The sequence below is a fragment of the Zootoca vivipara genome, chromosome 11, assembly GCF_965207765.1.
Source record: "Zootoca vivipara chromosome 11, rZooViv2.hap1.1, whole genome shotgun sequence".
In the NCBI taxonomy this organism is placed as follows: Eukaryota; Metazoa; Chordata; class Lepidosauria; order Squamata; family Lacertidae; genus Zootoca; species Zootoca vivipara.
This window is the reverse complement of record NC_142594.1, coordinates 3,102,091-3,123,344: the sequence shown is the minus strand read 5'-3', so window position 1 is coordinate 3,123,344 and position 21,254 is coordinate 3,102,091. Positions and strand designations below refer to the sequence as shown.

The 21,254-nt window shown below is 42.2% G+C and overlaps 1 long non-coding RNA gene across 1 annotated transcript in view; it reads left to right on the top strand.

Annotated features, from left to right (window-relative positions):
• The first annotated feature begins 5,048 nt into the window (after positions 1-5,048).
• Positions 5,049-21,254, top strand: part of LOC118077673 (uncharacterized) — a 30,245-nt gene continuing 14,039 nt past the window's right edge. Inside the window, exon 1 of the long non-coding RNA XR_004691667.3 lies at positions 5,049-5,163. This is a non-coding gene — a long non-coding RNA (uncharacterized LOC118077673). The remainder of the gene's footprint in view (positions 5,164-21,254) is intronic.

The window sequence follows — 21,254 nt, the reverse complement described above, 5'->3', positions numbered from 1 at the left end:
TGTCTTCCACAATAAAACACCTCCAAAATGTACAGTGAAAGGGGGCAGCACTGCATGGACATAACTCTTTCTTTCTTTAGTCTGCTCAGGCCAATCATAACAGATTTATTAGGGTCTTCAGCAGCACAGGTCAAGGATTCATGGAAATGTTGCAAAACTAGGGGCATGGGGTCTCTAGAGTGACGCACACAAGGCTATCATGCAGTTCATCAAGGCTTTTGAAGCCTCTTGTTAGCAAACAGTATTTGCTATTTGGTGGCTTATACAGCACACACATTAAAATATGAAGCCAGCAGAACCTCATCTGTTTCAACCTGGTGCCACAAAATTGATCCAACCTGAGAAAAAGAACAACCCCCCAGCTGGCAATGTGAACCCAGCCAGCTTTAGCTAGATGGCTTTAATTTAAATGGATTTAAATAGCAGACAAATAATATGAAGGTAATTATTACTATATAATTACACACAGAGAGTTGAAATTGAAATTATTCAACCCCAATTGCAAATTGGGTTTACAGTCATACCTTGGATCTCAAACGCCACGGCTCCTGAATGATTGAAACCCAGAAGTAAGTGTTCCGGTTTTCATTTTTGGAAGCCGAACATCCAACATTTCATTTTGGAAGCCGAACATCCAACAGGGCTTCCGGTTGGCTGCAGGAGCTTCCTGCAGCCAATCAGAAGCCGCACTTTGGTTTCTGAATGTTTTGGAAGTCGAAAGGGACTTCTGGAATGGATTCCGTTCGACTTCCAAGGTACGACTGTATTATCAATGGCCACTGTAGAACCTTCAACAGAACTGCTTCTTGGTGGAATTTGAGGTATGCTTGGGATCCTTGATCTGTTGGAAGGTCCAATGACCCCTATCTTCAGCTTCCTCACAGATGGTGTGATGTTTTCTCCTAGGCTTTCCCAATACTTCAATTAATCCAGCCTGCCTTCCACATGCTGCAAGTTTCCATTACCAGAGGATGCAAAGCAAGCCCAGAGCATCACTGAGCCACCACCATACTTCGTTGTAGGCGGAGTGTTCTCTTCAGCATATGCTTCAGTCTTCTTCCTGCAGACATAGCACTGATCCATGAGGCCAAAAAAAATCCCAATTTTGTTTCATTACTGTTTCGCAGAACAGAACCCCAAACTTCTGTGGCTTATTTATTTGAGCAAATTGGAGTGAACTTTTCTTGTACTTTGGGGTCAGTACATCTTGGAGTTCTTGCATGGAAACCATCTGCGTTTAGTACCGGTGTGCGCCTTACTGTGCTCACTGAAACCTCAGTGCTTGCTGCCACCAAGTCTTGCTCTAGCTCTTTTGGAGCCACTTGAGGGGGTTTTCTAGCCTGCCTTATCAGAAATCAGGTTGCTGCCGCAAGTGTGAGGCTGCTGCCAGCAACTCCCCTGGCCGGTTGGCCTGGAATGTACAAAGACAAGGAATGTTCTTACCACCCACTTTTTATTCAGTATTTACAGAGAGAGGCTTCTTGGATACCCAGCCTCTTGGATAATGGCATTGTCCCGAGTGAATCTCCACCCCCGTTTCTCCCACTTCCTCATTCGTCATCCTCTCTACGGGTGCTGACAAGTGCTCTCTGTCTTTGAGCTCTTTGCTCTCCCACTTTCAAGGCTTGCTAGGGGTTTTTTGGGGGGGCGCGGGGCTGGAATGCTTTCTAAAGACACTGCGTGCGGCAGCTGTTGCCACCCTGGTGCGTCCTCTTCCTCCTTCTCTCCCATTATTTCCCAACTTTTCTGCTCCATTGAAGTAGTGTAATCACTATTCCTTTACTTTGTACTTGTGAACTATGCTTTCAACAGTGTCTCTAGGAACATTCAGTGCCTTCACTATCTTCTTGTATCCTGCTCCTTGTTTGTGGAGGGCGATGATCTCTTCACTTACCTTCTTGGACCATTCTCTTGACTTAGCCATATTTCTCACATGCAGCCAAATTTGACACTCAGCAAACCCCTAGTCAGTTCAGGTATTTCATGTGTTCCAGCTCAAGCACACCTGGTGCACCTAATGAAGCCTTTAATTACTTGCATCAGGTGTGCTTTAGACAACACCTGTTGCATTTGTGCTGTTGTGAGGGATTCTATTCAGGGGGTTGGATAATAGTGAGACTGGAGAAGCCAGTATAAGTTGCATTGTCAGCTGAATTTTGGGGAAACCACTTGAAATATTGAGGTGTTTCAATTGCTTTTGTTTGATTTGTTCATTGCAAGCAGCTGAGACCTGTGGGTATATGATGGTATATAAATTCAATAAATAATAATAAATAACAAGTCTGTAAATATTGATAATAAGCATTTGCAATGGGGAGTGAATAATTTTGATTTCAACTGTATACAGAGAGTCTTACTGACAGTATCAGCAAAGAGTCAATCAAATGTATATTAAAGTAAATACAAAAGGGAAAGAAGACTATTTTCCCCCCTTTTTTTGTTTCAAAGGGATCTGTATCAGCCCTCAAAACAAACCTGCCTTCAGCACAAGAGAAAACGGAAAGTCGGCAGTCAGCAATCTGTTTCCACAAAGAATGTGCTTTTACACCAAGACCACCAACAGTGAACATGTGCCACAGACCAAGCCACAGGCTCCTAAAGGAAACCAAGTAATTGGGATTGAATCTCTAATTGAACTCAACACAGACTAAAGTCACATGTTGCAAGAATCATAGCAATAGCTTTTCCTGACTATTTGACCAATATTAAGGAATGTAATTGAGCAAGCTAAGTTGAATGTATTTCCAAATTAGGACTTCCAAAGAAGTTACAATGTTGTTGAACTCATGCTTATTCATATATCGGTGTTCAGTCTCCAGTAAATATATAGAGATCATTCCTTTTGCAAAGTCTTCACTCAAAAAGAATTTAAAACTTTCATTTACTACATCCTCATCAAATGAACACATACGATGGCATACCTGCCAAGTTGCTGTCAGAGAAATAAGGGACTGGGCCAGAAATAGCAGACCGGAAGTAGCGCTGCTGCCATTTTGGAACTGGGCGGAGCATGCTCAGAAGTGACTTTTGATGCTGCTTTGCCCAGTTCCAAAATGGCCGCCGCACCAGAAGTCGCACAGCAGCCATTTTGGAACTGGGCAGAGCAGCATCAAAAGTCGCTTCTGAGCATGCTCTGCTCAGTTCCAAAATGGCCGCCGCGCCAGAATAAACCAGGGAAAAACAAAAAAATCCATTTTTTCAGCTAGGAACAGCTGGAAAAAAACGGGGATTTCCCGGGGAAAATGGGAGACTTGGCAGCTATACCATGGGGAAAAAATAACTCAAACCAGGACATTACTCCTATATAGCAGGGCTGTTTACTCAGACATTCAGGGCTAGAGTAACCACCAAGCAAAATATCCTACAAAACAAAACACTCAACTGGGCTGGAGCTCCAGCTTTAGATATGGAATAAGCATTCCTTGATGCTATTGCAGCATTGGCCGCAATCAGTAAGAGTGGCCTAATAACTGTAGGTGCTTCAATACTAGTATTTATTCTAGGGTGGGCACTCCTCCTACATGCCTCCCCTCCTTTTTTTGTTGCAAAGTTCACATGGCATCAATTGTATGAAAATATCAGCCAGTATCTTCTCTCATTCTAAGACAGATTTTGCCTTTCCATGAAAAATTAAAATTTTAAAAAAACCTGTTACCAATCCATTTGCAACATTAAGCCCCTGCCTGGAAGCATTCTTAGATCATGAAGCAGGAGACAGGAGAGTCTTGCTGTACAGGCAATGATAGTTTGTTAATCCCTAATCCAGTTTCTAATTGCAGGGACTTCCTCTAATTCCACTCAAGAGAAAGGGGGAATGAAATTAGTTTAGAAGATATTTTAGATCTGGTAAATTTTATTCCAGACAATTTCATGCTTATGAGGGGAAGACAAAAAGACAAAAAGAGAGTTACCAAGTAACAGGGCACTGGCCAAAGAAAAATGGACTTGGGTTCCTTTAATTGTCTATAGTGTGACACATTAGTGAACAAGATACTTAATACAAAGTTATATACTGTAGTTTCATAGTACTAAATAAACACTAGAAACTTCAGCAAAATATATAGAATATCTACCCCAAAAATTCTTGACAGAATTGCTTATCGCAATAGGTAAAAAAAAAAAAACATTCCAAGTTAAAGCATGCTAATCGTCCTGAACTTCCAATATTGCTGTCAGGCATTTTTGCAGACTTCATTATGTTCCTGCCAGCCTAGCAGTTTGAAAGCATACGAGTGCAAGTAAATAATCCCCCCCCCCCAGTTTAAAAGGCCATAGACTGTTTAATCAGCCAAAGGCCTGTGAGAAAAGGAAAGTTTTTGCTGGGCACCTTAAGATATGTAATGAAGTTGCCAGGTGTGTATCCCTGGAGATACACAAATAGGGAGCCACTGTAGAAAAGGCCTGTTCTCTTTTTTTGCCAATTATTTTGATTGACTTTTCAAATTATTACAAATAATTGCCAAACTGATTTTATTTAATACAGTTTCCCAAAACCAGCTTCCCACTCTCCTTATATGTCCAGGATGAACCCCCTATTGCTGCCTTATGTCCTCAGTTAATCTATAGTTAACATCCTACAGTATTTTCCAAAAAAATAATCTATCCGCTGTCTCTTTACATCCCTGCATACAGCAAAAAATCAAGTCAGTGTTTTGGAGATAATCTCCAATAACAGCAAGTGTGGTTATTATTCCATCTTCCCTTTAAACATTTGCTTGATTTTTAATAAGTTCTGTTTTTCAGAGTTTGGAGTTGCTTTCCAGCTTGTGCCTCCACTGCTTTATATAGTGTTGATTACTATTGAACATTTTATTTTTTATAACTTTTATGTTTTGGTTTTTCATGCTAACTGCCTTGGACAACTCCTGAGTTAAATAAATACTTTTATGCATGCTATAGAAGGAAATAAAAAGTGGTATGTGATTCAGTACAATGTTCCTCCTGGAAAATGTATGTTAATTAAAAAATTATTAACTAAGGAGTTGATCTTTGTTCCATGCCCTTTGATTCATGTAAGGAGAGGCAGCTGGTGCAATATAATTTTGTAGTATAGAATAGTATTACAGCTCCCAGCTAGACAGTGTGGGTTTATATGTTCAAGATTGTGTTAACTCATGAGACAAATGGAAGGTATTACCGGTATCTGGATCAGGCAAATTTAAGGTAACCACCTCATCCTTTTTTCAAGTAACTCTTCCTACACATTTTTTCTGTCAAATTCACATGCATCTGATTAAGAATCCATTGTGTTGCAGGGGGGGGGAATTAAAATTCCAGGGCTCATTCTGGGGGTGATCTTAGCTTATGCAGTGAACTGGTTAGGCTTGTTTGGCTATGCTGTCATCCTGTGAGAATTGGGTCCTGGTTAAAATATGTACAGTGCTACCCAATGGCTGTGCTTTTCAGGGGAGTTAGTAGCTTGCAGGCTATTAGAAAACATCTCACTAATGAAACTATTATAAGGCTCCAAGGAATCCCAGGATTCATAGACACACAGGTTGAAACCATGGGGAATATCCATTTACACACACACACACACACACACACACTTCTGTAACCTTGACACTCTGCATATGTGATTTCAGTTTTCATCACAGCCACACACACACAAAATGCTTATGCCCTTTGACATTGCATTGTTCACAAAGTGTCCATTAAGTTATTCTCTCCAGCCTCTGGTAAAATAAAGTCAGTAGCTTACATGAACTTGAATAGTCATCAATACATCTGTCAGAGATGAGCAAATGTTTGCAATTACTAGCTCCACTGACTTCATGATGTGAGCACAATTTTCCACTTATTTACAATGCTTCCTCATGCGTTCAATCTAGAACTCTAAATATAATGCAGGTCTTACCTAGTAACATTAAAACGAATGTTGATCTCTGTCCTTCCTATTCTTGTTGCTATTTCTTCTGCCTCCATTCTTTATCTTTTTAAAATATGATTTTATTGTTTTCAATTACTAAAAACCCTGTAACAGTGAAATGACAAGTAGTATACAATAATGTAAAAACAAGGCTTAACTACCTCTGTTGGCTTTGTCAGCAAAGTTCTTTTGACGCATTTGAATGGTTATAACCAGGAGAAGGTCTCTCCCAAAAGGCAAATGAGACGCAAGAGGGCTGCGATCCCAGTGACTCTCTTATGAATATGCAAAGCATGTAAGCCAAATATCAGAAAAATGAAGATACTTTGACTGCCCCCTCCAATTTTGAGTTTATTAATTTCTCTGGTATAGAACTTTCCCAGACTCTGACATACAAGCCTTGATCTGGAATTAATGGCTTCTACTTTGTTTGCACAAAGTCACACAATCATAGTTTTTGTATTCTAGCTTCAGATCCTGGTCTAGTTTGGCCTCAACGTGCTTTATTCTTGGGCTTACCTAATTTTCCTTTCTTGCTTTTCACAATGGGCTTTTCACTTACCCATTGTGCCTTTGTAAATTGTGCAGATTGGGCCAAGATGGAGAGAGCAAGTGAATGGAGAATGTGGATAGCAACATGGAGGAACCTGCCCCCAAACCCAAAAACCTATATTTGGTTGTTGGCATCTGTCTGTCTCATGAGATAATGGAGGAGTGTGCCTTTGGGACATGTTTTGTTGCAGCTGCATCATGGCATTTCTTCTGTCTGCACTCCTTCAAACTCTCCAACAAATTTCTCCATTGCTTCACGGACAATTTCATTTCCCAGAAGGTCTATCTTGGACCTGGTCCTCACCAACCGGGAGGAACTGATCGACAAAGTGGATTGGAAATTTGGGAGAAAGTGATCATGCCCTCTTGGGTTTCATGACACAGAGGCAAGGGAAAGTCATCTCAGTACATAACACTGAGTTTAATTGGACCTGCACTTTAAGAAGGCCAATTTCAAAAAGCTGAAGCTGCTACTGGGTGAAATCCCATGGTCAGAAATACTGAAAGAGAAGGGAGTCCAAGATGGATGGGAGTTTCTAAAAGGATAAATATCAAAGGCCCAAATGCAGACAATTCCAACCAGAAAGAAAAGTGGGAGGCATCTAAGGAAACCGGAGTGGCTGCATAAGGAGTTTACAGATGAGCTGAGAGTTAAGAAGGGCATGTATAAGGGAAGAAAGGGAAAATCACAAAGGGGTAGCCAGCAGTTGCAGGGGCAAGGTCAGGCAGGCTAAAGCTAAGAATTAGCTCCGACTTGCAAGGGAGGTTAAAAGTTTATTTTTAATTATTCTGTGACTCTATGATCTATGATTTTGCATCTGCTCTGGTGCCAATTAATTCCCACCCCCCAATTTCTCTTTTTCCACGTGGTGCCAGACCAGGAGTCATGCAGGCAATGTGATGACTGCATCATACTTTGTAGTTGTTTAGACCAGGCATCCCCAAACTGCGGCCCTCCAGATGTTTTGGTCTACAACTCCCATGATCCCTAGCTAACAGGACCAGTGGTCAGGGAAGATGGGAATTGTAGTCCAAAACATCTGGAGGGCCGAAGTTTGTGGATGCCTGGTTTAGACAATGTCACTGAAGACAAAGCTAACTGAGACTGTGGGCTATGTTTGTTCTGGGTTATGTTGGCCATACTCTTGTATAGACTGTATATCTCTGTATAGACTGTATATCTCTGTTTCAATGCTGTTCCTTTAAAACCAGTTAAGGGGTTTACACACACACTTCATTTTGGTTCAGCCCAATGTTGGGGAGGAGGGGCAAGCTACCCTTTTTGTTAATCATCAGGGGCGGCTTGCCCATTGGCCCTAGTGGCGCGGGGCGCCGAGGGGCGCCCCAGCAAATGGGGGAGCTGTGCGGCGGCCTCCTTTTCTCTCCTCCTGGACGCCCACCAGCTGCGCCGCTCAGAGGAGAGAGATAAACGAGCAGAGCTTTCCTTTTTCTTTTTTTAAAAAAGATCCTGAGGGATCTGCACCAGGGCGCCCAATGACCTTAAGATGCTACTGTTAATCATTAACATAATTTGAGTGTGTGAGAAAAAAATCTACCACTTTCAAATCTGCAGCCACTTTTTACACTACTCAACATTATAATAATTTCTAAGAGGGGAGAAGAGAAGATTAATCCTGTAATGATTGAAAACTGCTAGAACCCCCTCCTCCTAAACAGTAAATGAAAGTTTCTCTTGATGGTTCTCTCGATGAAAGAGCACAAGAAAGTCTCCAAGCAACAACAAAAATTAAGTAAGACTTAAAAGCATTAACTAGGGAGCTGGAGGGGAGGGTGGTAGCAGGGAGAAATAGTCCCCCCTCACTAATTTATTAAGAAGCACCTTGGGCACAATTCTAATCTGATTTATGCATTACACGCAGAATATTTCATTATAAGGTTCTTTCAACCATAATTCACCTGCCTTGTCCCTGCTCCACATACACCAAAAGAAGCACCTGGGATGTGTGCCTGCAGCCACAGAGGAGGTGATGGGCCCAAGAAAAACAGAACAACCCAAACAAGGAAAGTAAGATATATCAAATCATTAACCTTCCAAGACGACCCCATTTCTGCAGCCTTGGATTCAAGGCTGACCAGCTGAAGGAGAAAAATGTTGCTTGTTGCCTTCACCAGCCTGCAACTTTTTTCTCTTTCTGGGTCATATCACAACCAACCCCATAGAATCTAATTCAAACAATGCCCTTGTCTTCTAACTAACTCTGTGTTAAAGAAGGAACCCCATCTATTTTTCATCTGGCACAGAGCTTTGCTTTCTTCATGGCTCTTTACCTTTCCTTTGTTATCTTAATGGCCCATCTCCCAGGCAATCTCCTGAACATGGGAAGCTGGGTCCAGAAATTAGGAGTCTGAAATTCCCCAAGCCTGAATTAAATTCTAACACCCAGGAAATTAGGGGAGCCTGGCAGCCACAAACTTATCACAGCATATTCTATGTTCCTCCTAACAGTATGTGGTCTTATGGGACAAACAATGTAAATTCTGCACATAGACATCAATAGGATTGCTAGCTTTTGATTTGGAAAGGATTCTGGTGCCTGCATAAGGAAAGTGTGTGTGTGTGTAAGCTAAACACTCCTAGTATGGAGCCTAGCAGACAATGGCAGGGACAGAGCTAATTGCAAAAGCCTTCCATCTGCTCTTGTGATGGATGCTGATACCGGTAGCTTCCACATGGCAGTTCAATGCCAACTTGCTGTTGCTCAGGCATACAAGCTTTTTGCAGTGATCAAGTCTTAATCAAAATGGCCCCATATTATTTTCCCATTTAATTTGTATTTACTGTTATCACAGAAAATGCAACAAGCAAAATAAAAACAAAAATCTAATGGAGATGGTAAATCTGGATTAAATGGTGGATACGGGATGGCATTTTAATGAAGACAGCTTTGTGTGGGTGCTGCAAAAAACCTGCATGCATGAACAGCACTGAATCAACAATAAACTACCATGTGGCAGTGACTATAACTACAATGGGTAGAGCTGGTTGAGTGCTAGTGCAGAGTTAAGAGCCATGCAAGAAAACTGATGTCAAAGCAATGCCCACAGCTGCCATGACTATGTTGCTGCATTGTTCTTCCATCACTTATCATACCTCCTGGTGTTGGTGTGACTATTAGGTAGAGTGAAATTCTGATTTTTCAGGATGTTCAGTATTCTTTCTAATGCTGCTATGGCCAAAGCAAGAACCATTGTGACCTTGTGCGTAGAGGAATCATTAGGATATCATTAACTGACTCTTGGCAGAAGTTCAGATTAATAGTTCGTTATGTAAATAATAAGCTAAATGTATTTTGAGACAGATGGATGTCAACATGTGTGTGTGTGTGAGAGAGAGAGGGGGGGGAGAGAGAGGGAGAGTGTATACCCCAGCCCAAATCCAGTTCTAGTCACACACAAGTCCTTAGAAGCCTTCCAATTTCTGTTCTTTGTTGTCTTATATGTCATTTGACACTACTTACTACAGTACTCAGTTTTATAAGTTACATTACACCACCACTATTACACTGCTTACTGATTGTGGCAATGTAGTTACAATGTATTGTTTATCTTGCAATGCAAGCTGTTAAAGTTTAATGCTACACTTGTTTTTCTGTATGGGAGGGTTCTTCGTCTAATTGTCAGTCTTTGAGCTTGCAGCATTGCTGTCTGTTAGAACAAGTGGAGCCTTTTGATCCACTGGTCTTGGCTTTGCATTGTGAATCTCAGTTAGTGGTAAGGACCTCAGAACGTTAATAGGTGTTACCAAAAATGGTAATAAGGATTTTTTTTTTCTGACTCTCCTAACATAGCTTCAGGTCACATTAGTAAATTATTCAATTTCTTTGCAGTTTTGCCAGGCAGCCAGTTCAGCCTTCCAGGCTCAAAGGTTGCTCAAAGGAAAGGCTCCTGTTTCTGTTTCTGCCCTCCCATGGGGCTCTTAGAATGCCCAGTGCTCAGGTTCCTCTGCATGGCTCCCTTTCCATTTTTATTCTTTTCTATTTGTGACAAATAATCGGATTTCCACTTCAAGCAAAAGATAGAACCCTTATTTGATGCAGGTGACTCCTGGGGTTCAAGGTAAAAGAAAGGTGCGCTGTTGCTTCAGAAATTCTCTTTTGGCCTGAGCTGCACAAGCAGCAGATTATTTGGCAAAACTGATTTGAGTCCTGAATACAAGCATTCCTCCATTAAAGAAAAAATCAAAGCTCATAGATAACTACAGTAGTATGAAAAGGAGAAAGCTAGGCTAAAAATCTTCCTGATATGCAGTTTTGCTGGGCACATACATATCTTGGCAAAATGTGGGTTTTGTACCCCATGTGCTCCCTTCAAATCTTCCTCTCTCATGTGATATCTTCCTTAAATTATGGATATCCCACACTTTGCCCTCCATAAACTAAAAAAACCTCATGCTCAGATAATTCAAAAAGAGAACCAGTCCCTTGCGTTGATTTTTCCAATGCAGGCATTTTGACTTCACCTCCTTCTAGTTTACTATGCATCCTGCTAGATCCTTCAATCCCATTTGTGTTTCTTACAGTGAACTTGACCACTTTCACCTTATTTGTGACTGAGGTTTGGATAAAAATTATCATTGAGACAACTTGCTTGTCTTTTCCACAAATTATAATATGATTATTTTCTGCAGGGAAATTTCTGCAGGGAAATATCCCCATTCTCATTATCCATCCTATTCCTTTGCCATCCAAAAGAACTTCACATATCCCAATAAAAGCATAATCACTGATGGGGCGGGAATCCTTTTTGGTTAAAAAAGAAAGTGCCATAAATAGTAAATACCTGCCCCTTCTGCCCTGTTCTTGCTTTGGGCTCAATCATTTAATTCAGAGGAGGATAGCAAATCACTAGTATTAAAAAGCCTTTTCACACCTGACATTGTTGTTGCACTCTGGTTTCCGTCACGGTGTTCTGTTGCACCAGAAGTGGTTTAGTCATGGTGGCCACATAACCCGGAAAGCTGTCTGTGAACAAACGCCGGCTTCCTTGGCTTGAAAAGCGAGATGAGCACCACAACCCCATAGTTGCCTTTGACTGGACCTCTACCTCTATTTTTTTTTTTTTACATTTTACCTAATGTGTGCTAAAGGCTGGAGGTGTTATCAAGGGGGCAAGGCTTTTCCACTTTAACAATTTGGTGAAATTGCTAATCAGTGCTCTATATTAACAGTCTACAACAGGTGACACAGTAGAGCAGGCATGTCCAAAGTCCGTTCTGCGGGCCTAATCCAGCCCGCCGGTTGATTTAATCCAGCCCCCGTGGCAGTATATGTCCTGGGGTAAAATCCTAAAAACGGCTCAGCAACTTCAATCCTAAAAACAGCTCGACAACTTTGGAGTAGAATAAAAGCTCAACAACTCCAACCTAAAAAAAGGTCAACACACTTCCGGTTGACCGCGACACCTCCACAGTCGGAGGTCTGTTCAGCAGAGCAGACCCCGGCACTTCAAAGGTGGGGGAAACCGCTCCAGCACAGCAGACCCCCTTAAAAAAACCCAAATCGAGTGTTTTGGGGGCAAGTTGTCTGGCGGGCATCAAAAGCGGGCTCTCCCCCCCGGTAAGGCTCTGTTTTGAGCCCCCGAGAGCAAGGGGATCGGAGCTGCGACGCATCGGACATTGAGACCCCTAGCTGTGTGACTGTGAGGCAATAGTGATCAATTCTTCTAGAGAAAGGAAATTTAAAGGAACAGACTGTGAGTAAAGCGATCTATTGGACTACAATTTAAGGAAATAATTTGGTCATGGGAGGGAGATATAAAAACGGAAGTCGATCTCCCCCAACTGATTGAGACAAGAAACAGTTACATTACCCGAAGCCGGTAAATGATTTTAAACCTGAAAACTTCCAATGATTGGACCTAAATCCCCCCCTTGAGCCAGGGAAAAGGGGGGAAGAGTTTTAATTAGATAAAATCCCTGCAAAGATTTGCGATTCGAACGGAGAAAAGCCTCTCTTCACGCTGGAATCGGCATCCCAGAAAGATCAGTAAGACCATTGTGATGTCACAAAGAAAGGAATGTATTTACTTTCTAGAGGCTTTTGAACTGTGTTGCAGGAGTGGAGAATTGAAACAAGTTTGACAGTTAGTTATTAAGAACTGCAACACCCAACAGTCTTTTTTCTGACAGTTACATGAAATTTAATGTAACAAGAGGAGCTTATAATTATATTTTGCAGCTAGTTTGGAGACAACACTAATGTTTCTTGGAGCTACAAGCGGCACCATTTCCTGTATAGCTATGCTATGTCCTTGGAAGGTGCAGAAATGTCAACAGAGGAAAGTGAAGCTGGCTTTGAAGAGGTTGTTTTAAAACTTTTGTGGGAACTGAAAGATGTAATGGACAAATACAATCTACAGATTGAGAGGATAAAACAATCTTTACAGAAAAAGGAAACATGTGAGGAAACTTTGGAAAAGCAAAAGGGGGGGGGAATGATGACATTGTTATTAAAGATAAGGAGAAAATTTATCAAGAAGAAAAAGAGAGAAATTTTTACTAAGTTCAGCCATGGAACATTGTTGCCCCAGAGAAGGGAGAACAAGACTTCCTGGAGGAACAGAATTCCCACAAAGAACTGAGAGTACAAAGAAGATGCAAAGGGATATATAACAGATGTTGGCAAGCCAGAGACTCGAAGGCGTTATGGGGGCAGCGGGGGGGGGGAGAAGGAACAGTGGGTTACAAAACATGTCAGATGGGGAGTAGGGTGAAGGGAATATGTGTTGCCTTTTATTTGGTTTGAACTAGGACTGTTTTAATGGAACTTGCTGAACTGATAGGGAGACCCCGAGACCAGGGGGGAGAAGAGGTAGAACAGAAGAAAAAATACATTAAAGTTAATGGGGGGGGAATGGAATGCTAGATTTATGGAAAACTTTGGAAGTGAAATTTCCGCTAGGGAAGGAATTATAAGATTAATATGTTTGAAATGAGATATATGAGTAGAAATGGTAATGCTAAGAAATAAAAATTGGGAAGATGAATTGTTATTTTGGAATAGTTGAGTGATCTTCCACTTCCTGTCTGTCTCTCCCGTTTTGGTACCCCTTGGTGGCAGGGGGGGTGTTATTGGGATGGGGGAGATGGGGGAGGAGGGGAGGGGCTTAATTGGAGAAAGGACCACTTCCACCTGTCTCTTTTACACTCTGGGACCTCCTAGTGGCAGGGGGAGGCCCAGGGATGGGGGGGGTGGGAGGAGTGGGAAAGGAAAGGGGAAATAATAATAATAATAATAATAATAATAATAATAATAATAGGATAGCATAGAAAGATGATTTTAATTTTGATCAGAAAAAATGGGGGGGGGAGATTGGATATATGAAAATTGCAAAAGAAGATTTTAAATTGAAAATCAGTAGGGGGGCGGGGAAATCCACAAGACAATGTTTAACAAAATAGATTATATACACTTGTAGTTTTTGTGTTTGTTATTGTTATAAGATGCTTTATTTTCTTTTTCTTTTTTTCTTGTTGTGTTTAGTCCTTGGTTTTTATTTTTGTTTTGTTTGTGTGTTTTGTCAGTGGTTGTTCTTTGATAAAAAACTGAATTATTATTATTTTTTTGAAAAATAAAGGTCAACAACTTTGGTTGCCCCTCACACATGTTCACTTCATCAAATCTGGCCCTCTTTGAAAAAAGTTTGGGCACCCCTGCAGTAGAGAAAGTATTACTGCAAACTCTGAAGCATTTACATACTGTATCTGCTATTTCTGTGAGTTTTTTTTCTGTCAAATTTACTTAATTTGTGTGTTGAGAGGAAAATGTTTTAACATATAAATAACACTACTTTACTGGACACTACCATTGCAATGGTCTTCCATTTAAATAATAATAATAATAATAATAATAATAATAATAATAATAATAATAATTTTATTTTATATAAATAATAATAATTATTTAATTTTATTTTCCAGATAAAAACTATATATTTGTAACATGTTGCATCTGCATGAAATTCTCTTGAGTAAGAAGTGAATGACCTTCTAAGTGCCATAAATCAACATGACAGGTGATTCAATCAGCCACATGCCTGGTCTGATTTAAACAGCTGCCAACTCACATGGAGCAAGCAGAGTTCAAGTCCCAGAGGGTCCACCAAGTAGAAGGAAAAAGCAGGAGGTCTGCACTTTTGAAAGCACTGAAGCCTAAGCTGAGGAAATACACTGACACAAGTGAAATAACAAGGGCGGCATATTTAATTTACATGATGGGTTAGCGCTGTACATCTCCATGTCCCATTTTCTTTCACCTATATACCGTGTGTAGTCATGAGTGCATAGAACACAGTTGGAGGAGATGTAGGCTTCTAAAATTGAGATCTAATATAACCCAGTTAGTAATTGTAATATGGTGTATTAAAAGCAGAGAAAAATAATGCAGAATTATTAATAAGGGGGTGGTGGAAGCATAACAAAAGAAGAGAATACAATTTTGAAAAACCATTTGTTTTGTCAGTGGTTGGGCACCATTGTGGCACGGCGATGTCTCCCTTGGATCTGGTGGTCGTGCTGGGCATGAGGGGATTTCCCGGACTTGGGTGATCCCTTTTCAGCTTCACCCAGGCCCAGGAAGTGGATTGCAGACCACGGCACTAGTCCCACCCCTGGGCCGGATCAGACTGACCTGGCAGGCTTCACTCCGGTTTCACCATGGGTTTTTAACCTCCTTGTCCAGTTTTGAAAAACCGTTCATAAAAGTTTCATCTATTGTGTAATGGCGCTCACTGATGTAACATACGGTAGTTAGTAATAGGTAGATTTCCTAGGTGGAATAACAAAGAAGGTAGATTTCCTGGGTGGTGCTGGTTTTTTTTCTGAAAAGGGGGCAGCAGGTCAAATAAGTTTGGGAACCTGTGCCCTAGATCATCTTGATTGCCCTTCTTTGCACATATTTTAAGATCCTTCTTAAATTGCGGTGCCCAAAATTGTTCACAGGACTCTAGGTGGGTTCTGCCCAAAATAGAGTATTACTGCCCTGGTCAGAGAACAAGCACTCCAAACTAGCCATTTTCAAAAGCACTTCCTTCTAGATCATATCCTGTGTGTGTAAGTGCCAACTAGCTGATGCTTCCTTGCCTCACCACTCCACTCATGCACTGCCACAAAAGGACTTCTGGGCTGGCAGCAGTTCCTAAAAAAACACTGCAGGGATGCACACTGTATGGTCAGTTCTCACAGACTGCCCACTCACTCTTCAGTAACATGGGTGCCAGGTCCTGCCCCATGTTGTGAGTGCCCGGTCTCACTCGTGGCACATGTGTGATGTCATGCTGCAGGAGTAGCCTGGAAGGCCCAACAAGGTCTGTCATGGCCTGAGGAAGGTCCGAACGTGCCCATTGTGGCTTCCAGAGGGGCTGATGAGGCCCACAGAAGGCCCGATGAGGCCTGTTGCAGCTGCAGGAAGGCCCGACAGGCCCTTGGGGGCGCATGTGCTGACATTGGGCATACACTCTCCTGCGGCATGTGCGGCCCTGGCACAAAAAATTGTGGGTGCCGTGCCCCTTCATGGGGAATGTTGTGGGGGTTGGGGTACCCACAGCCCCGCACACTCAGCACCTATGTACATTAGTGTCTTACACATGAACCAACTGTGGCTGTTATCACCTCTAGAGGGGCCTCCCAAAGCATGTGCCCCAGGCTGTCACACCTGCAAAGGGTGGGTGGTGGGGTTGTGCTGGGGCCAGCAATGAGCTCCTGGTCCCTTGGGCAGTGCCCCAAGTCTGGGCTTCTGGTCCCTTGGGCAGTGCCCCACCTGGCCCACCCCTCTGCATTGGCAGAGAGGCCTACCATACCCTCCAACATTTGAGGGTATGAGATGGGATTGAGCCTCAGACCTTCTGAATGTGCTTCACCATGGAACAACAGCAGATTTGGTGAATATCCTACCTAGTGGCAACGCGGGAGGTGCTGTGGGTTAAACCACAGAGCCTAGGGCTTGCCGATCAGAAGGTCGGTGGTTCGAATCCCCGCGACGGGGTGAGCTCCCATTGTTCAGTCCCAGCTCCTGCCAACCTAGCAGTTCGAAAGCACATCAAAGTGCAAGTAGATAAATAGGTAGCACTACAGCGGGAAGGTAAACAGTGTTTCCGTGTGCTGCTCTGGTTCACCAGAAAGCGGCTTTGTCATGCTGGCCGCATGACCTGGAAGCTGTACGGCGGTTCCCTCGGCCAATAACGTGAGATGAGCACCACAACCCCAGAGTCGGTCACAACGGGACCTAATGGTCAGGGGTCCCTTTACGACTGGACCTAATGGTTAGGGGTCCCTTTACCTTTACCTATCTAGTAGAAATGTTCACAAGAACATGTGTTAACTAAACTGCTGGCCTTTATGTTCAAACCTACCCTGAAATTACTCCATACCTCTCCATTTTTTTCTCCTTCTGCTGTAGGTGGGATTTCAATACATAAATCTCATTCTCTATCACAGCGTCTCACTTTGTATCATGATAAAATGACATGAAGTACCGTAAGTTCTAATGAATGTTGGAAGGACAGAAAATGAAAGGGTTTGGGACACTGATACAGTATGTAGCTGCTGTTTTTTTTTTTGCAGTTGCCAAATGTTTATTGCCGTGTCGAGTTTGGCTCTTAAATATTGCCCTTTCAAAATAAAAACTTTTCTGAACTTCAGAGTCTGACCTCCAAAAAGAGAGGGAATAAAACACAGTTTTGTAGCATGCCATTTGAATACATTTCATGCTGCCATGTTGTAATATTCATTCTGTGTGAATGTACTTCTCCCAGACATCCTGGAGGCAAAAGCCAAAGAGAGCTTTGAAGAAAATCAAGGTTGCATAACTCTTCATAGATGGTACATCTTTTATTCTACATAAAGCTTAATCATGCCTCTGGGCAGATTGATTTAAATTGAGATTATTTATATCCCCAAGAAAAAATGATCTACCGTTATTCTGAATAAGTAATATAATCAAGTTTCCTGCTTTGAAATTCATTTATTTTTTCTTGAACAACCATGCACACCAACTGGTTGCTATATTGGCTTGCACATACAGCCTTTATATTGCTACTTATTAAAATCTGAAACTTTTGATCATGCAGTCCACATACATTGCAGAATTACACATGCTTTGAGACAAGAGACAGATTTTTTGTTTGGTATCTTTGCAAGCATGCAGAGAAAACCCCAAAATATCACCTACTCGAAGGGGAAATGTCCAGAACTTTCAATAAATGTCCATGCTGTTTGGGTGACAGAGCATGGGTTGGGACAGGGTGGGGGGAATCACAGGAATAAACTGGGGGGGGGGTAGAATACATCATGGATCGGCACAGGGTGGGGGGAATCACACAGAAGAGCCACAGCAACACGTGGCCGGGCCAGCTATATATATTCTGTATATAAAATTGTCATTGTAAAGGAAGTGTGTAGCACACAGTATTTCATGAGTCTCTAACTGGGAACCTTAAACAATAGATATCATGGACATCTTATTTCAATTACTCTCAGCTGTGTTTGCCAAGGGATGAGCATTTTTGAGATCCAAGTCTCCCAGGAGCCATCAGCAAGCATCAGCTTCCTGAACAGAAAGAGCTCTTCATGGGAGGAGGGGTTTAGGGGGAGAGAGGTGGTGGTGGAGGAGTTGACTGTAGTGCGTGGAATTTTCCAGACATAAAGGCATTTACAGAGATGAACTATATTAAACAGCTAGATTCCATGTCACTGGCCGATAACCACTAGGCCTGCTGACTACAAACTATTGCATCTGCTCATAAAAATCACCTTAAGAGTTGCCCTGCACAGCTGCAGTGCTTGTCTTGTCACACTGACCAGCCTGGATCAGCTGTGTCACCATTACAAATTTAAACACGTGTGTCGTTTTCGTATGAAAAGATCTCCTGTTCTTCCTGTGTGAGGGTGCAGCCCAGGTCAGTTTAACACAACCAGAAGAAGATGTAGCTGAAAGGACTTTGTACTAATTTCCTCTTGGGTCCTTGGAAGCTTTGTCAGAGGTTCTTCAGTGTTCAGTGATGCCAAACACGTTTGTGCATCTTTATTGATCTGAAGCATCCTTTAGGTCAAGGAAGGGAAACCTGTTGGATCACAACCCCGATCATTTCCTTCCACCGTGTCTCCTATTCTCCCACCTTCATACTTTTTAAAACTGATATTCCATTGCTACTGGATGGCACTCAATTATTGGATTATTTGCAGGGTTTATTTCTCCTTAATTTACAAATGAATATTCTTCTGCATAGCAAAGGAGTCCCCTATGCATGTAAAAAGTACTGTACTGCCTTATTTTTGCTTCCAAACTGATAGGCATTTGGACTACCCAAATCCACTGTTTAATTGTTTTTTCACAAAAAGAAAATAATGTAACCATGGTCGCTCTACTGTACACATAATGCATACTGTAACTGCTAGGTGTGGTGGGTATGCAGGTCTAGCAGGACCCAAAGGACTATACAGTAATTGTATCCCTCCTTATACACTTTAGGTAAGAATGTGCAAGCTTTACTACTAAATTGTTCTGCTAAATTGCTACTGAGTAAAATTGAACCTTGATCGGAATCCAACAAATGTTAGTGCATTGGCCAGGATTTGGCATGGAATGCACTACTGCTTTGCTTTCCAGATTATCCTAATCCACACTCAATCTAGACCTATTGCTTTTTTGTTTTTTTGCCCCTGAAAAATATTTCTTGACAAACTGGTTTCAATTTGAAAAGTAAAGCTCATTGCAGTTTGATTCTGTATTATCCTGCAGTGTGAGCTCTTGAAAAGAGATGTAGGCAGTCCCAGCAATGGGAAGAGGGGAATTACCTGCTCAGTGACATTGTGGGTAGGCATATATGCCAAGGACTCAGCTAGATTGGTAAAGAAATAGCATTTTATAGGCATTGTATATGCAATACAGTGGTACCTTGGATTATGAACACAATTGGTTCTGGAAGTCTGTTCATAAACTGAAGCGTTCATAAACTGAAGCAAACTTTCCCATTGAAAGTAATGGAAAGTGAATTAATCCGTTCCAGATGGGTCCGCGGCGTTCGTAAACCGAAAATTCATAAACCGAGGTGTTCAGAAACCGAGGTTCCACTGTATAACACTGTAACAGCATATAGCGCTGTGGAGTCCCATCTTTCCCTACCGGATTTCCCGGTATGAGTTTACAACCTGTTTAACTGAATTGCTTCTTTGACATGTCTAGAGCCAGCCCAAGATTACAGTTTCCATTATCTTCTTTGTTCACCAGGGGCATGGAGGAAAAGGCATGGATAATGTAATCAAGGGGAGGGTTTTCAAACGTGTATCAAGTAACTACACTCACACTTGTGAAGGATCTAAAATTAATCTAGATTGAAAGCAGAATGTTGAGGACAAGCATGAATGCTTCTGGACTGAGAAAAACTATATTTGTATGCTACATGTTGGGTTAGTTGCGTAGGCAGCCTTGATTTCTCACACTGAGGGTGAAGTCATATATCATTTAGATGTAGCAGAGGTTGTTTTCATATACCTCTACAGAACTTTTCAGTACATTTCAATGCTCTGGAGCTATAATTGCAAAAAATGGATTGGCAAGCTTAAATATTCTCGGGGAAATGCCACTTATGAAGATAGCAACATTGCAGCTGATGTTAGGTAGGAGTTGGTGGTCGTACGACAGCACACAGAGCATCTAAGAGATTGTGGGGGGTGGGCTCGTTTAATCTCACTGTAAACAAGTGGTACAGTGACAATAAGGTAAAGGTAAAGGGGCCCCTGACCAATCGTCCAATCGTGTCCGACTCTGGAGTTGCGGCACTCATCTCGCTCTATAGGCCGAGGGAGCCGGCCGAGGGAGCCGGCGTTTGTCTGCAGACAGCTTCCGGGTCATGTGGCCAGCATGACAGAGCTGCTTCTGGCGAACCAGAGCAGCACACGGAAACGCCGTTTACCTTCCCGCCAGAGCGGTCCCTATTTATCTACTTGCACTTTGACGTGCTTTCGAACTGCTAGGTGGGCAGAAGCTGGGACTGAGCAACGGGAGCTCACCCCATTGCAGGGATTTGAACTGCCGACCTTCTGATCAGCAAGTCCTAGACTCTGTGGTTTAACCCACAGCGCCACCTGGGTCAATAAAGTATTTCTATTTCTATTTATGGTGGGTTCTTATTGACTAGCACCCATGACATCCCCAACATGCCTTTCCCCTCATTTGGGAGCAGGGGGTTAAATTGGGCTGCATGTGTCAAATTTATGTAAGTGGCGGATGGCACAAAGGGGGACAAAAGTAAGGCCTGTTTCAGCAGTCAGATTACAAGCAGTCTAGCTACAAAGCAAACTGAACCTGGATTCAAAGAAGGGAGATGTTTAGAATGTACAGTACTGCGGTTGTTCAGAGTGTTGCCTCTGTCTCCAGATTAGACCAGTCCCCTTTCATATGTGCCTGTTTGAATCACATAATAGTAGAGTTGGAAGGGGCCTAGAGGCTCATCTAGTTTAACCCCATGCAATGCAGGAATCTCAACTAAAGTATTAAGGCAAACAAATTTATTTACTTTGAAGCTTAAAATGGTATTGAAAGCTCATTACTGAAGAAACTCAAACGAGCTGCTGTCTCTGTCCTTTAGATAAACGAATGGCTTTCTTTCCCAGGATCACCAGCCCACACTTGCCAGGCCTCCTGTTTCTGCACTGTTTCTTAGGGACTCCCTCCAAGTCTTTGTACTTTGGCAGGGCTCTTATTTTTCTTGGAACCCTCTGTGAACTTAGCAAGTAAAATGATTTGGGCACCCAGACTTCAAACGGAATCTTCTTTTTTAAATTAAACAGCTGTAAGATCAAACTGATCCCTCCCCG